This window comes from Procambarus clarkii, chromosome 66 (assembly GCF_040958095.1).
Source record: "Procambarus clarkii isolate CNS0578487 chromosome 66, FALCON_Pclarkii_2.0, whole genome shotgun sequence".
In the NCBI taxonomy this organism is placed as follows: domain Eukaryota; kingdom Metazoa; phylum Arthropoda; class Malacostraca; order Decapoda; family Cambaridae; genus Procambarus; species Procambarus clarkii.
Window position 1 is genome coordinate 17568058 of NC_091215.1, and position 16724 is coordinate 17584781.

General features: G+C 41.3%; 1 protein-coding gene and 3 non-coding genes across 10 annotated transcripts in view; 1 reads left to right on the top strand and 3 right to left on the bottom strand.

Moving 5' to 3' along the window:
* Window positions 1-438: 438 nt before the first annotated feature.
* TRNAQ-CUG (transfer RNA glutamine (anticodon CUG)) lies at window positions 439-510 on the bottom strand. Its single transcript has one exon. It is a non-coding gene; the product is annotated as a tRNA-Gln (tRNA).
* A 1881-nt stretch (window positions 511-2391) lies between these two features.
* Window positions 2392-2463, bottom strand: TRNAQ-CUG (transfer RNA glutamine (anticodon CUG)). Its single transcript has one exon. It is a non-coding gene; the product is annotated as a tRNA-Gln (tRNA).
* A 6582-nt stretch (window positions 2464-9045) lies between these two features.
* Window positions 9046-9117, top strand: TRNAQ-CUG (transfer RNA glutamine (anticodon CUG)). The gene has a single exon. It is a non-coding gene; the product is annotated as a tRNA-Gln (tRNA).
* A 6260-nt stretch (window positions 9118-15377) lies between these two features.
* Window positions 15378-16724, bottom strand: part of LOC123769309 (MOXD1 homolog 1-like) — a 103842-nt gene continuing 102495 nt past the window's right edge. For 6 of the 7 annotated variants that reach the window (XM_069309828.1, XM_069309827.1, XM_069309825.1 and 3 more), the window contains one exon: window positions 15378-16724. This exon is cut by the window's right edge and continues 62 nt beyond it. The gene's annotated coding sequence lies outside the window, so the exon portion shown is untranslated. The other variant, XR_011223840.1, reaches the window with a different exon arrangement.

Genomic DNA, 16724 nt, shown 5'->3' on the forward strand with positions numbered 1-16724 from the left:
AAATTATTATGTATCTCTCCCGCCTGAGCTCAAGAGAATACAGATTTAGGCATTTTAGTTGGTCCCAATAGTTTAGAGATTTTTCTGAGTGGATTCTAGTAGTAAAGGATCTGCACGCTCTCCAGGTCAACAATTTCTCCAGCTTTGAAAGGGGCTGTCATTGTGTAACAGTATTCTAAGCCAAGTGATTAATAATGTGAACGGATTACTAAATAATGCACAAAATATGAAGATGAAGTGAAGTCTAGCAAAGGTCTCCTGGCTGCGTTGGTGGTCGATGGCTCCGTTGCTCCACCTTCAACATTGATCTTGCAACACAAGTTACTTGGGAACTCACTTTCATTAGTGAAGTCTAATTTTCTTTTGAGCACAAATTGTTATTCTTTAACTTGAATGTAATTCAGCAGGGTTTTGTTGAAAATTCCTGTTTATAAAATGAGGTCCCACCGAGACTCGAACTCGGATTGTTGGATTCAGAGTCCAAAGTGCTAGCCATTACACCATGGGACCATATGGTAAGTCCCTTCAAGAATAAGTATTTTTTTTTTAACTTATATGTAACTCAATTCCTCCACATGCTACAACGGGAGATATTCCACCACACCTGTACTAGTTCTGGTAAACTACCACATTGTTCACGTTATACTGTTCCACAACCATGCTAGTGGACATTTCAACTACCTATCAGTCACCACAGGATAGTGAGGTCTAGCACTTTATGACCCACAAACTATCCTTGTTGTACTTGTTGTGTTTCACTCTAACTATTTTGACTATCAAATATTTTGTCGAATCTGCCCTAAGTGAGCTTATGGCAAAATTTTAGGACGTGACGACGTTTGCCCTCTGACTCTCCAACATAGCGGTGCTCTGGGTCGTCGAACAAAATCCTTTAGGACTGTTTCTCCAAGCTTCTTTCAGTCCTGACTTGAGCACACGAAGTCGCCTGGCAGGCTTCACACAGAGACACCTGCTTACTTTCCTCCACTCGAAGGAATATCTCACATGAGAGTCCACACAGGACATGACTGACCTCTAGGCTTTAGGTCGCCTCTAATATCGTCACGATCACTGAGAAATGAAGTACGACGTCCCTGCAGCTTCCTCACACTTGATAACAAGTAGCCTTTACTCAACCACTAAACAGGGAACTATGATCTTTTTCTTCCCAAGAGGTTATCGACGTACGTCCATTGCTGACGACTGTAGCAACACAAGTAACACGTTACGACCTCCGTCTGCGTTACGTCACGTCACCAAATGTCGCCATTTCATCCCATCTAACTTTTATACGACGTTCATCCTCTGCTTGTATCTATTTAGTCATTCACTGACGTTTACTTAATAAACTTCCTTCCCCTGACATCCTAATCTCTAGTCAGATGTGTAGAATAGCTCTCTCTCTCTCTCTGAGAGTGTGTGAGAGAATAACTCTCAGAATAACTGGAACGCTAACTTCACTAAGCTACCTGGGGATCATAACAATGGAACAAAATGAATGGTGACCAGTGTATAGTAAAGAACGAACAGGGACCACTGTATTTTACAGGACGAACGGGAACCCACTGTATGGTACAAAAACGGTGAGTGGGACCACCGTATGGTACTATAGACTGCCGTGGTCGCCAACTGCGGGTCCGCTGACCACTGATGGTTCGTGACAATTTTAGCACTTTCGACTCTATTTAAGTGGTCCGCGGGATTCATATTTGTGGTCTTCGGGATTCACATTAGTGGTCCACGGGATTCACATTAGTGGTCCTTGGGATTCACATTAGTGGTCCGCAGGATTCACATTGAATTGAAATTCACATTGGTACAGGAGCAGACGACTGCTGGCTACTTTTAGCAGGCTGAGAGCTTAAATTTGAAGTTGAACATTCAATTTCACTGATGTATATTTTCATTGAGTTATATATATATATAAAACTAAGAAAAATACAATTGGTTTAATTGAAAGTCAAATCAATCCTCTCACAAGAAGTTCCTAAATATAGGGAACGGCGCTCTGTGATATAAATGATACTTAACCTAACGGCTTCATATATTAAATGTGTTGCAGATCACTAGATTTATGGACTAGCCAGACTGATGACGGAATAAGTAGCCAAGTGCTACTAAAAGTACCTAAGTGCTTAATAATGTGAATGGATTACTAAATAATGCACACAATATGAAGGTGATAGTTTAGTGAAGTCTATCAAAGGTGTCCTGGCTGCGTTGGTGGTCGATGGCTCCGTTGCTCCACCTTCAACATTGATCTTGCAACACAAGTTACTTGGGAACTCACTTTCATTAGCGAGGTCTAATTTTCTTTTGAGCCCAAATTGTAATTCTGAAAATTAAGTATAATTCAGCAGGATTTTGTTGAAAACTCCTGATTATAAAATGAGGTCCCACCGAGACTCGAACTCGGATTGTTGGATTCAGAGTCCAAAGTGCTAGCCATTACACCATGGGACCATATGGTGAGTTCCTTCAAGAATAAATATTATCTTAACTTATTTGTAACTCTATTCCTACACATGCTGCAACGGGAGATATTTCACCACATCTGTGTTAGTTCTGGTGAACTAGCACATTGTTCACGTTATATTGTACCACAACCATGGTAGTGGACATTTCAACTCAATCATGCTAGTACTTACTAGTTTTATAATGCTAATACTTGCTAGTATAATCATGTTAGCACTTACTAGTACAATCATGCTAGTACTTACTAGTACAATCATGTTAGTATTTACTTGTACAACCATGCTAGTACTTACTAGTACAATCATGCTAGTACTTACTAGTACAATCATGCTAGTACTTACTAGTGCAACCATGCTAGCACTTACTAGTACAATCATGCTAGTACTTACTAGTACAATCATGCTAGTACTTACTAGTGCAACCATGCTAGCACTTACTAGTACAATCATGCTAGTACTTACTAGTACAAATATATTAGTAATTACCTATCATTGTCTATGGCGTAGTGAGGTCTATCACTTTATGCCCCACTAACCATGTTGCACCTGTTGCGTCTCACTTTAACTATTTTGACTTTCAAATATTTTGTCAAATCTTCCTTAAAGTTGTAGATGGAGGTGGACTCCACAAATACTTCTTCTGGAACATTACTCTTGTTAACTACCCGTACGAGGTACGACGACTTCCTTACGACCCTTTGGCTCATTAACGTTCCTATATTGCACCTTTTATGATTGTTGCGGCTGGAGGCGGCTAGTTTATTGTGCACCCTTTACCCATCCTGTGAGCGGTAGCGCAAAAAAGCATTACAGAAGGCACAAGAGGTTTTTATCAGACCTCAACGGAGATTATTACATAAACATATTCAACTATACTTCATACCTTATAATTACAATGTCAGCTAGTAACAGAGAATGTTCTATTTCAAAAGCTATATATATTTACAGTAAATCATCATACATTATGCTAATTATTATAAAAGCAGAGTGCTGCTTTTTCAGCCATGTTCCCCCATCTTTTACCTCTATTTTTATATTTGTTTTCAACACATTTTATTCTTTTTACCCATTAGTTTTAAGCTTTAGTCATTAATGTTGTTCCTGCCCGAAACGCTTTGCGTAATAGTCGCTTTAGGCATTGTATGTACTAGCTCTATCTATTAATCCAACAAACTTTGTAAAATCTCTTTATGTATGTACCTTACCTAAATAAACATTTATTTATTATTTATTTATTTATTTATTTATTTATTAATCATTATACGCTAATACATAAATGTTTGAGAAATGGAGATATTACAGAGACTACTTGTTTCTTAATCTCATATGTCGTTTATGTACTGGGAGCGAAATATGGATACAGTTCAAGGATTTCAGGTATTTTATCCTTAGTAATAAGATAGGTTACCATATCACACAACGTGAGTTTAGATTTAGATACACAACTGTATCACAACCTTTCTTACTGTTCATGGAGATAAAAGGTACAAGTACACAACATTTCTTGATTTAAAAAATGCCTTTGATATTGTTAATAGGGAAGTGATTATTTATGAATTAGCGAGAATGGATATAGGTGGACAATTATTACAATGGATACGAGGCTATCTTACCAACCGGAAGTCCTCTGCACTGTTCCAAGGCTACTAAAGTAAAACTAAATTAATGCAACTAGGCACCCCACAAGGAGGAGTACTTAGTCCTACCTTGTTTAATGTTCTAATTAATGCCTTACTAAAATCAATCCCAACTAGTCCGGTAAATATCACTATCAGTTATGCATATGACATCCTTGTACATACTAAAACTCACCGCGAAGTTCAAATAATCTTAAATTTTATACACAGCTTGTGAGAGTATTGGTCTTGTCATCAATGCTGCTAAAACTAAGGTATTTAACAGACAAATTGGCAACCGCAAAAGTGGACCACGAAAACTTAAGATAGACAACATACCAATAGACTATGTCTCTTCTTTCAAATACCTTGGCGTCTCTGTCCCTTGTACCTCAACTGCAGTCAATAAGTTACATCAACAATGTAGAGACAGACTCAAGGCTCTCAGAACTGTAGTGGGGTACAGCCCTAAGTACAGTGTTAATATTAGAATAGCAAAAATGATGTACTTAGCATATATAAGGTTTCTGATAGACTATCATGCATCAACTTTAGTCCTGCAAAATGGCAAAAGTATTGACAGACTGGAAAAAATGTAATGTGAAGCACTCAGAATTATACTTGGCTGTCCTATAACTACCAAAGTTCTCAATATGCAGAAAGAATTAAATATATTTAGCATTCAAGATAGAATATATGAAATCAATCTTATGATGGGACTATAGCATCTGCTTGATAACAAAAACAACATTTTGTCAGATGAACTGTTAGAACACATAAGTAATGGAACCAGCGAGTCTAAATGCATTCTAAGAACAGGCACTCATAATAAAATGACGGAACTGCACGATGTATAAACAGATGAAAGAGTACAACACTTCTTTCCACCCTGGCAGATAGTACAGTACTATTTGACATCCTGACGCCTGCATACCTCACCAAGAAACTAATCATAAACAACCCTCATGCTCAGCTTGCTGCTAAATTAAGCACCATAGAACACATTAACAATATGCAAACCAAAAACAACATCGCACAGACCGTACACACTGACGGATCACCCAGTACAGCTACAGAGAGGGTAAGAAGGGCTGTTACGTGCTGTGCTCCCAGATCTCTCATAAATACCCAGGGAACTGTACATTCGAGACACAGAAGATTGAAGATTGAGCAGGAGCGATAGAGAGAGATCGCTTGTCAAGAGGTTCAGCCGCCAGACTGGCCTCCCTAGGCCAGAAGGGGACTGTCTGTCAATCGTAGCCTCCCACCTCTCTATCCAACCTAAACTCAAAGACTTTGGTGAGTTGAACTTTAAGGTGACGTATTTGGTGTTTTTCCAACTTTCAGGTGTTGTGTGATTTTTAGGGGCAGTCAGTCGTAGTGTCCTCAATAATAAACAACATGAAAGTGGAAGATCCAGACAATTTCTTTATGCGGGATATCCAAACCCCTGTAAATATAACTGATATCAACACGAGCGTACTAGACTTTGAAAGAGAAATTGAAAACATGCCCATGCACTCGGCCCCGGGTCCATATTCATGGAATTAAATATTTATAAAGAAATGCAAAGTGCCGGTAGCACAGGCACTCAGTATAGTGTGGAGGAAGAGCTTGGACACGGGGGAGATACCAGATGCACTTAAAGTAGCAGACATAGCCCCTCTACACAAGGGAGGGAGCAAAGCATTGACAAAGAATTATAGACCAGTTGCACTAACATCGCACATAATAAATGTATTTGAGAGAGTGATTGGGAGTCAGGTCACCAATTTCATGGAGACCAATGACCTTCACAACCCAGTCCAACATGGATTTCCAGCGGGAAGATCGTGCCTCTCACAGCTACTTGAGCACTACGACAAAGTCACTGAGGCATTAAAAGAAAAACAGAATGCTGATGTGATATACACGGACTTCGCAAAGGCTTTCGATAAATGTGACCATGGAGTGTTAGTACACAAAATGAAGTCAATGGGAATAACCGGTAAAGTAGGACGCTGAATACTCAGTTTTCTGTCAAACAGGACTCAGCGAGTAACGGTCAATCATATAAAATCGAGTCCAAGCGTAGTTAAAAGCTCTGTACCTCAGGGTACAGCCCTTGCACCACTGCTTTTCCTTATTCTCATATCAGATATAGACAAAAATACAAGTCACAGCTTCGTATCATCCTTTGCAGATGACACAAAAATCAGTATGAAAATTACCTCGGCTGAAAACATTGAAAAACTTCAAGCTGATATTAATAAAGTTTTCGACTGGGCAACAGAAAATAGCATGGTAAATAAATAAATAAAATAAATAAATAAAATAAATAAATAAATGTTTATTTAGGTAAGGTACATACATACAAGAGATTTTACAAAGTTTGTTGGATTAATAGATAGAGCTAGTACATACAATGCCTAAAGCCACTATTACGCAAAGCGTTTCGGGCAGGAATAATGATGATGAATGATGAATGATGTTTAACAGTGATAAATTCCAGGTACTCAGGTACGGTAAAAATGAGGACCTTAAACATAATACAGGGTACAAGACAATCAAATTTACCTATAGTAGGAAAACAGCATGTCAAGGATTTGGGAATAATGATGTCCGACGATCTAACGTTTAGGGAGCATAACCAAGCAAATATCGCGTCAGCCAGAAAAATGATAGGATGGATTACGAGAACTTTCAAATCCAGGGATCCCATCACAATGGTTGTACTCTTCAAGTCACTTGTGTTGTCCCGTCTTGAGTACTGCTCAGTACTCACTTCCCCCTTCAGAGCAGGAGAGAGTGCTGAAATAGAGGGAATACAGAGAACATATACGGCACGCATAGAGGCGATAAAGCACCTAAATTATTGGGATCGTCTCAAAGCCCTCCAAATGTACTCACTAGAAAGAAGACGAGAGAGATATCAAATAATATACACGTGGAAGATACTGGAGGGCCAAGTACCAAATCTACGCAGTAAAATAACAACGTACTGGAGTGAACAATATGGAAGAAAATGCAGAATAGAACCAGTGAAGAGCAGAGGTACCATAGGCACAATCAGAGAACACTGTATAAACATCAGAGGTCCACAGTTGTTCAACACCCTCCCAGCGAACATAAGAAATATTGCCGGAACAACCGTGGACATCTTCAAGAGGAAACTAGAGTGTTTCCTCCAAGGAGTGCCGTACCAACCAGGCTGTGGTGGGTATGTGGGCCTGCGGGCCGCTCCAAGCAACAGCCTGGTGGACCAAACTCTCACAAGTCGAGCCTGGCCTCGGGCCGGGTTTGGGGAGTAGAAGAACTCCCAGAACCCCATCAACCAGGTATGTCTTGTGTAGTGACTCGCATTGTATATTATTGTTGTCATTTAACATCCAGAGATATGAATGAATTATGATATCCATATGAGTGAAGAGCTCATGTTAAATATTTAATAGATTTTTAGAGTGCAGAGTGTAGAGCTCTCTGAGCTTACTGACTTAAAGATGCTTGCAAGTACAAGTACATGATTCCACTTCATACATGCTAACATTTGATAAAAGCTTAAAGTTCAGACAAGTTCCCTTCCTTGTCTTATAGTTAACTAACTTGAATGGATGGTGGCAGCCACTTTCATCCTTCAACCTTTGTATCTTTCTACTATTCTAGTATTCCTACTTTCTGCTCTTCTAACCTCCTCCTTGATCTCAGTCTCTCCCTCTCATTCTACACCTTCCCTTTTCCCTGAGCACTCCTTCCTCACCTCCCTCACCCCCGGCACACATTTCATTTTTTCTTTCTTTCCATTCTCGTTTCCGATACATTACAAGTACTAGCATGACTGTACTAGTCAGTACTAGCATGATTGTACTAGTCAGTACTAGCATGACTGTACTAGTCAGTACTAGCATGATTGTACTAGTCAGTACTAGCATGACTGTACTAGTCAGTACTAGCATGATTGTACTAGTCAGTACTAGCATGACTGTACTAGTCAGTACTAGCATGATTGTACTAGTCAGTACTAGCATGATTGTACTAGTATGTACTAGCATGATTGTATTAGTCAGTACTAGCATGATTGTACTAGTATGTACTAGCATGATTGTACTAGTATGTACTAGCATGATTGTACTAGTATGTACTAGCATGATTGTACTAGTATGTACTAGCATGATTGTACTAGTAAGTACTAGCATGTTTGTACTAGTAAGTACTAGCATGATTGTACTAGTAAGTACTAGCATGATTGTACTAGTAAGTACTAGCATGTTTGTACTAGTAAGTACTAGCATGATTGTACTAGTAAGTACTAGCATGATTGTACTAGTAAGTACTAGCATGTTTGTACTAGTAAGTACTAGCATGATTGTACTAGTAAGTACTAGCATGTTCGTACTAGTAAGTACTAGCATGATTGTACTAGTAAGTACTAGCATGTTTGTACTAGTAAGTACTAGCATGATTGTACTAGTAAGTACTAGCATGTTTGCACTAGTAAGTACTAGCATGATTGTACTAGTAAGTACTAGCATGTTTGTACTAGTAAGTACTAGCATGATTGTACTAGTAAGTACTAGCATGTTTGTACTAGTAAGTACTAGCATGATTGTACTAGTATGTACTAGCATCATTGTACTAGTAAGTACTAGCATGATTGTACTAGTAAGTACTAGCATGATTGTACTAGTAAGTACTAGCATGATTGATCTAGTAAGTGCTAGCATGGTTGCACTAGTAAGCATTGGCATTATTGTACTAGTAAGTACTAGCATGAGTGTACTAGTAAGTACTAGCATGTTGTGCTAGTAATTACTAGGATGATTGAGTTGAAATGTCCAAAACACTAGCATTAGTGGTACAATATAACGTGAACAATGTGCTAGTTCTGGTGTGGTGGAATATCTCCCGTTGCAGCATGTGGAGGAATCGAGTTACATATAAGTTAAGATAATACTTATTCTTGAAGGGACTTACCATATGGTCCCATGGTGTAATGGCTAGCACTTTGGACTCTGAATCCAACAATCCGAGTTCGAGTCTCGGTGGGACCTCATTTTATAAACAGGAATTTTCAACAAAATCCTGCTGAATTATACTTGATTTTTAGAATAAAATTTTCAGAATAACAATATGGGCTCAAAAGAAAATTAGACCTCGGTAATGAAAGTGAGTTCCCAAGTAACTTGTGTTGCAAGATCAATGTTGAAGGTGGAGCAACGGAGCCATCGACCACCAACGCAGCCAGGACACCTTTGCCAGACTTCACTAAACTATCACCTTCATGGTTTGTGCATTATTTAGTAATCCGTTCATATTATTAATCACTTAGGTACTTTTATTTTCATCAGGCTGGCTAGTCCATAAATCTAATGATCTGCAACACATTTTATATATGAAGCCGTCCGGTTATGTTTCATATATATCACAGAGCGCCGTTCCCTATATTTAGAAACTTCTTGTGAGTGAGTGATTTGACTTTGAATTAAACCAATTGTATTTCTCTTAGTTATATTATAACTATGAAAATATACATCAGTGCAATTGAATGTTCAGCATATGGTTGTCTATACGAAGTTGCCTCCGCTGTCAAACTAACGAGGTCCACGGTGTAGTGGTTACCACTGTGGATCCAACAATCCAACAATCCGAGCCCAAGTCTCGGTGGCCCTGATTGTTTATATGACGCAGAAATTGTGTATCAACTTCCACATAAACAAAATAAATGTTAGTCACGATGACCAATTCAGAAATCCCGAAAATGACTGCTCTAACTTCTGGCAGGTCAGTAACCTAGTTATTACCTTACCAGGAGTAGATGAATTTCGGACATCCAGGTCCGAAACAGAACTTTAATGTTAACTTTGCAGCATTGTGAGCCAGAACGGGCTGGTGGAGTGGGTCCTGGAGGCGCTTGGTCACATTATTTTGGCTTATTACATTTGAACATTAATTGTTATTCTTAATATTAAATATTATTCAACACTGTGTTTGTTGAAAAGTGTGTTTTATTGTTTTGTATGTACTGTTATGATCCCAGGGAGCTTGAAAAGCGAGTCTACCCCCCCCCCCCTGTGAGCGTTATCTTCCTGTCCTGACCTGACTGAGAGGTCAAAGAAATATAGACATGGGAATATATGTTAAATACTTGGTTAATATTATGAAGAGTTTAAAGGCATGGGCAGTGGATAAGTATGTAAATGAATGCATGACATGAAATGAGGAGAGTTTGTTGAGAGGGTGTGAGGCTCGCTGATCACTTGAACGGCAGAGATCGTGAGGAAAGGCCTCGCTCAGTTGAGCTCTGGATAGAGAAGGACCTCTAGTTGTTATACCTTCAAGAGGAAGAAAGTGTGCATACGTTTCGGTTGTGGAATCAGTCTGAGAACGTGAAGACTCAAGTCGGGGACTGCATGAAGAGTTGTGGAGCAGTCCTGAAACGTTTGGGTGGGCAGCCCGTGAGCGCCCTGTTGAGCATCAGTGAATGAGCGCCCTCAAGTCAGAAATTCTGTGGTAAGTCCATTTTAACCAGTTACTAGTGATTGCCTGTAGTTGATCGTGTGCCCAGCGATCGTGGCAAGTGTTTGTGGATACATTAGGCATATTTTATTAAGGCAGTGAGTTTGAATAAGAGAGTAAAGATAGAGGAACAGCATGGAGAGAGGAGTGGTGCATCCTCCCTTGACGGAGGTCAGTGGGCGACTGAGGCTGGCTGCCTCTCAGGCCCAGGGCTCCCAACGAATGCAAAGCATGGAATCGTCCAAACGTGGGGGAGTCCCCCCTTGCGACGTGCGGGAGTCAGAGAGATGTCAGGTGAAGACATTTATTGTGTGTGCATATATTTTAGTTATATGTTAGTAGGGAAACATTTTTATTGGCGAGTAGATGGGTTGCAGGTTTGTGTGGAAAAGGAGATGATGGGAGAACTTTGAAGCCAGGGAAGACAGTTAGTGGATGGAACTCCAAGGCTGTAGAAGGAGTACTGAACTCTGTGGAAGACCAGACCCCCATAGTGAGGAGTTGGACCTCAAGCTGTGTGAAGCAACAGGAAGTGGAGTTGCACGTGTCTGTGGAATCAGTGGTAGAGCTTCATGGTGTACTAGTCCAGGAGAGCTGCAGAAGACTCTTGTAGACAGTTCTGGGAAAACCCAGAGTTGTACAGGGTAGTGAGCCTATAGATGCAGAGCGAAGGTTCATGGTGGTTATATATAGAGTGCTTGAATGTCATTGGCATGTAAGACGCAGTGGAAAGTGGGTGATTGACCATTTTTTTTGTGTTGAGGAATTTCTATGCCGATGTTTCTAGTCTTACAGCCAAAGGCTGAGTTACATATACATATTGGGGCTGATTATGTAATAGCATTACGACAAGATTTAACCCTCTTGGTAGGAGGAGTAATAAGTGGCAAGCCAGGAGTTGGGCAACCAGTTGATAGTGATGGCTGGTAAAGCCAGGATGGTATTGGATTGCAACCAGGTTATAGTAGCTTAAAGTGTCTAGGTTAATATACATATTTATTTTATGTGGTGTACTGTACATGTTCTTTGTTATTAAATTATATAAATATTAATTATATTAAATTATATAAATATTAATTATATTAAATTATATAAATATTAATTATATTAAATTATATAAATATTAATTATATTAAATTATATAAATATTAATTATATTAAATTATATAAATATTAATTATATTAAATTATATAAATATAAATTATATAAATATTTACCAGTCCCCGTGGTGCAGTGGTAAGACACTCGCCTGGTGTTCCGCGAGCGCTTTGTCATTGGGTTCGTATCCTGGCCGGGGAGGATTTACTGGGCGCAAATCCTTAACTGTAGCCTCTGTTTAACTCAACAGTAAAATGGGTACTTGGTTGTAAAAACGATTCTTCACGGCGGGGATCGTATTCCAGGGACCTGCCCGAAACGCTACGCGTACTAGTGGCTGTACAAGAATGTAACAACTCTTGTATATATCTCAAAAAAATGTGTATAGTTCACAGGTGTTTGCCCTTGTCCTGGTGAGGCTTCCCAGAAAGCAGAAATGAGAGAGAGAGAGAGAGAGAGAGAGAGAGAGAGAGAGAGAGAGAGAGAGAGAGAGAGAGAGAGAGAGAGAGAGAGACAGAGAGAGAGAGAGAGAGAGAGAGAGAGAGAGAGAGAGAGAGAGAGAGAGAGAGAGAGAGAGAGAGAGAGAGAGAGAGAATTACAGCTGTGGGCAGGGTCATAGAAAATATTAATTTACTAAAAGGGGGATTGAGGAAATCATTCCAAACAAGTAGAGAGTAGAAAGTCACGGCGGCTCAAGTAGGGTGTGTGTACAGGACAACGAGGCCAGTGTTGGAGCCGCACCCTCTAGACATGTGGCACTGAACCCCTCTCCAAGATCAAAAGGCGTACAAGGTGATCTCCTGAGAAAACTACAAGCACTCTAGAGTTCATTGTTGGTCGACCGGCTGTAGCTGGAGTGTGGCTGCCGAGGTCGGTTGTCTGTTCCGGCTGAGAGTGGTCGGGGGATGATGTCTGCCAGTACTTGAGGAACAGTCTGGTGCAGTAGCCAGAGAGCTTTGGAGGTTTAAGTTCCATTAGCTCCATCTCCCCTTCAGGAAGTCCGGACAGAACCTTATGCATGTATGTATGTACTCACCTAATTGTACTCATCTAATTGTGCTTGCGGGGGTTGAGCTCTTGCTCTTTGGTCCCGCCTCTCTAATAGGCGGCGGAGGCGGGGGAGGTCCCGCCTCCCGCCTCTGGGACCTAAATGGTCCCTGCCACTAGGAATCTGGTGGCACACAGCTGGCAGCCAACGCCTGGGTTAGGGAGCGCGTCTCCAGTTAGCCAAGACGTTGGCTTCATCCCCATCCTTCTCCAAAGGCTTTCACTGGCCATTTCTAAAGTCTCCAGCAAGATGTAGTACTGCATCCAGCAGTACAGAATTTGCAGTACTCATGTATACGTTTATTATATAGTGATGAGTGTTGAGCAGTCCGCGTGGCTATACCGTATGTGTATAAGACAGTGCTGGAGTTAGCCACATAAATTTCCAGATAACTATCACTGAACCAATCCCTTGCAACCATAGGGGGCCTCGTAGCCTGGTGGATAGTGCATGTTGACTTACACACAGAGCTTGCAACGAGATGCTATCACACCAGTGGCCGAGACCATAACACACCAGTGGTCGAGACAATAACACACCAGTGGTCGAGACAATAACACACCAGTGGCCGAGACCATAACACACCAGTGGCCGAGACCATAACACACCAGTGGTCGAGACAATAACACACCAGTGGTTGAGACAATAACACACCAGTGGTTGAGACAATAACACACCAGTGGTTGAGACAATAACACACCAGTGGTTGAGACAATAACACACCAGTGGTCGAGACAATAACACACCAGTGGCCCAGACAATAACACACCAGTGGCCCAGACAATAACACACCAGTGGTCGAGACAATAACACACCAGTGGCCCAGACAATAACACACCAGTGGTCGAGACAATAACACACCAGTGGCCCAGACAATAACACACCAGTGGCCCAGACAATAACACACCAGTGACCCAGACAATAACACACCAGTGGCCCAGACAATAACACACCAGTGGCCCAGACAATAACACACCAGTGGCCCAGACAATAACACACCAGTGGTTGAGACAATAACACACCAGTGGCCCAGACAATAACACACCAGTGACCCAGACAATAACACACCAGTGGCCCAGACAATAACACACCAGTGGCCCAGACAATAACACACCAGTGGCCCAGACAATAACACACCAGTGGCCCAGACAATAACACACCAGTGGCCCAGACAATAACACACCAGTGGCCCAGACAATAACACACCAGTGGCCCAGACAATAACACACCAGTGGCCCAGACAATAACACACCAGTGGCCCAGACAATAACACACCAGTGGCCCAGACAATAACACACCAGTGACCCAGACAATAACACACCAGTGGCCCAGACAATAACACACCAGTGGCCCAGACAATAACACACGAGTGACCCAGACAATAACACACCAGTGGTCGAGACAATAACACACCAGTGGCCCAGACAATAACACACCAGTGGCCCAGACAATAACACACCAGTGACCCAGACAATAACACACCAGTGGTCGAGACAATAACACACCAGTGGCCCAGACAATAACACACCAGTGGCCCAGACAATAACACACCAGTGGCCCAGACAATAACACACCAGTGGCCCAGACAATAACACACCAGTGGCCCAGACAATAACACACCAGTGGTCGAGACAATAACACACCAGTGACCCAGACAATAACACACCAGTGGTCGAGACAATAACACACCAGTGGCCCAGACAATAACACACCAGTGGCCCAGACAATAACACACCAGTGGCCCAGACAATAACACACCAGTGGCCCAGACAATAACACACCAGTGGCCCAGACAATAACACACCAGTGGTCGAGACAATAACACACCAGTGGCCCAGACAATAACACACCAGTGGCCCAGACAATAACACACCAGTGACCCAGACAATAACACACCAGTGGTCGAGACAATAACACACCAGTGGCCCAGACAATAACACACCAGTGGCCCAGACAATAACACACCAGTGGCCCAGACAATAACACACCAGTGGTCGAGACAATAACACACCAGTGGCCCAGACAATAACACACCAGTGGCCCAGACAATAACACACCAGTGGTCGAGACAATAACACACCAGTGACCCAGACAATAACACACCAGTGGCCCAGACAATAACACACCAGTGGCCGAGACAATAACACACCAGTGGCCCAGACAATAACACACCAGTGGCCCAGACAATAACACACCAGTGGCCCAGACAATAACACACCAGTGGCCCAAACAATAACACACCAGTGGCCCAGACAATAACACACCAGTGGCCCAGACAATAACACACCAGTGGCCCAGACAATAACACACCAGTGGCCCAGACAATAACACTCCAGTGGCCCAGACAATAACACACCAGTGGCCCAGACAATAACACACCAGTGGCCCAGACAATAACACACCAGTGGCCCAGACAATAACACAGGTGTTAATCTCTTCCACAATAATATCGTAGTCTTGAGGTCTCGGTCGTCGTATCTTAGAAGGTATCACAGAACGCTACGGATTCTTCCATCACATTAACATGATGGAAGACTGTGAAGCAGCTCTTCACCTGAGAGAGTGTGTCAAGAATCATTGGGTGAGTTAGGGAGTTGTATGACAAGTTATATATGGGAGTAGTATTGGGGTCTGATTGAAAACGCATGTAACTTAAATCCAATTTAGTAAAGTAACACTATAAAACTTTGTTAATTAAATTAAAAAAAAGAGTCTCACGGCCACATTGCTAAACAAAGACACAGCCAGCAGGACTTAGTAAAGCAGGGCTCCTGTGTCTAGTGAGAACTTGGTCTCTGCCATTTACAAGGCCAACAGTGTTTGAAATGCCAGTATCTCTAAATGCACGAAAGGGCAATTGAATATATAGCCAGTTCTAACGCTATACATGTAATGTATGGATCTTATATCTAAGTCTTTACCTGTCTGTCCAATTCTCATTTTTTGGTGGTACATGAAGGATTTTGAAAGTGACCTTTATGTTATCTTTATTTTGAAGGTGACCTTTATGTTATCTTTATTTTGAAGGTGACCTTTATGTTATCTTTATTTTGAAGGTGACCTTTATGTTATCTTTATTTTGAAGGTGACCTTTATGTTATCTTTATTTTGAAGGTGGCCTTTATGTTATCTTTATTTTGAAGGTGACCTTTATGTTATCTTTATTTTGAAGGTGACCTTTATGTTATCTTTATTTTGAAGGTGGCCTTTATGTTATCTTTATTTAGTGTGTGAATTTTGCCAGACGTTTGGTATAATGAAGTAGCGAGATGTATTCATGGTCTTGTCTTCTTTGTCTATGGTGTCAAATGTTGTTTTGGCTTACGGCCTTTTCTGTAAAGGTTTTTGTATAGTGAAGCATAGAGGTAATTGCATAGATCGTTATCATTTCCCTATCAACAGATCTGAGACTTCAGCTGATTTCTTCAAGCTGATCTTTCTTATCTGATCTTTTCCAACAGATCTCTTCCAGTTGATCTCTTCTAGCTGATCACTCCCAGTTGATCACTCACATTCTCACTCACATTCTGATATCCCAGCTGATAACTCTGAGCTTCCCACCTGTTTGGCCGCATGTATACCCCATGTATACCTGTCTTGGCCCCATGTATACCTGTCTTGGCCCCATGTATACCTGTCTTGGCACCATGTATACCTGTCTTGGCACCATGAATACCTGTCTTGGCACCATGTATACCTGTCTTGGCACCATGTATACCTGTCTTGGCACCATGAATACCTGTCTTGGCCCCATGTATACCTGTCTTGGCACCATGTATACCTGTCTTGGCGCCATGTATACCTGTCTTGGCACCATGTATTCAAATATCAACGTCCACGGTAGCCTAATGTAAAGTAATATTGCATTCTAAGATGTATAACCTACTATTGTAATGTGTGTATTTGTATTAACTATAACTGATGGCCGTCTCTGTATATATCAGCAACAACCGCAGCAGTCAACATCTTGGCTCAAAGCTTGAAGTGACAGCTTG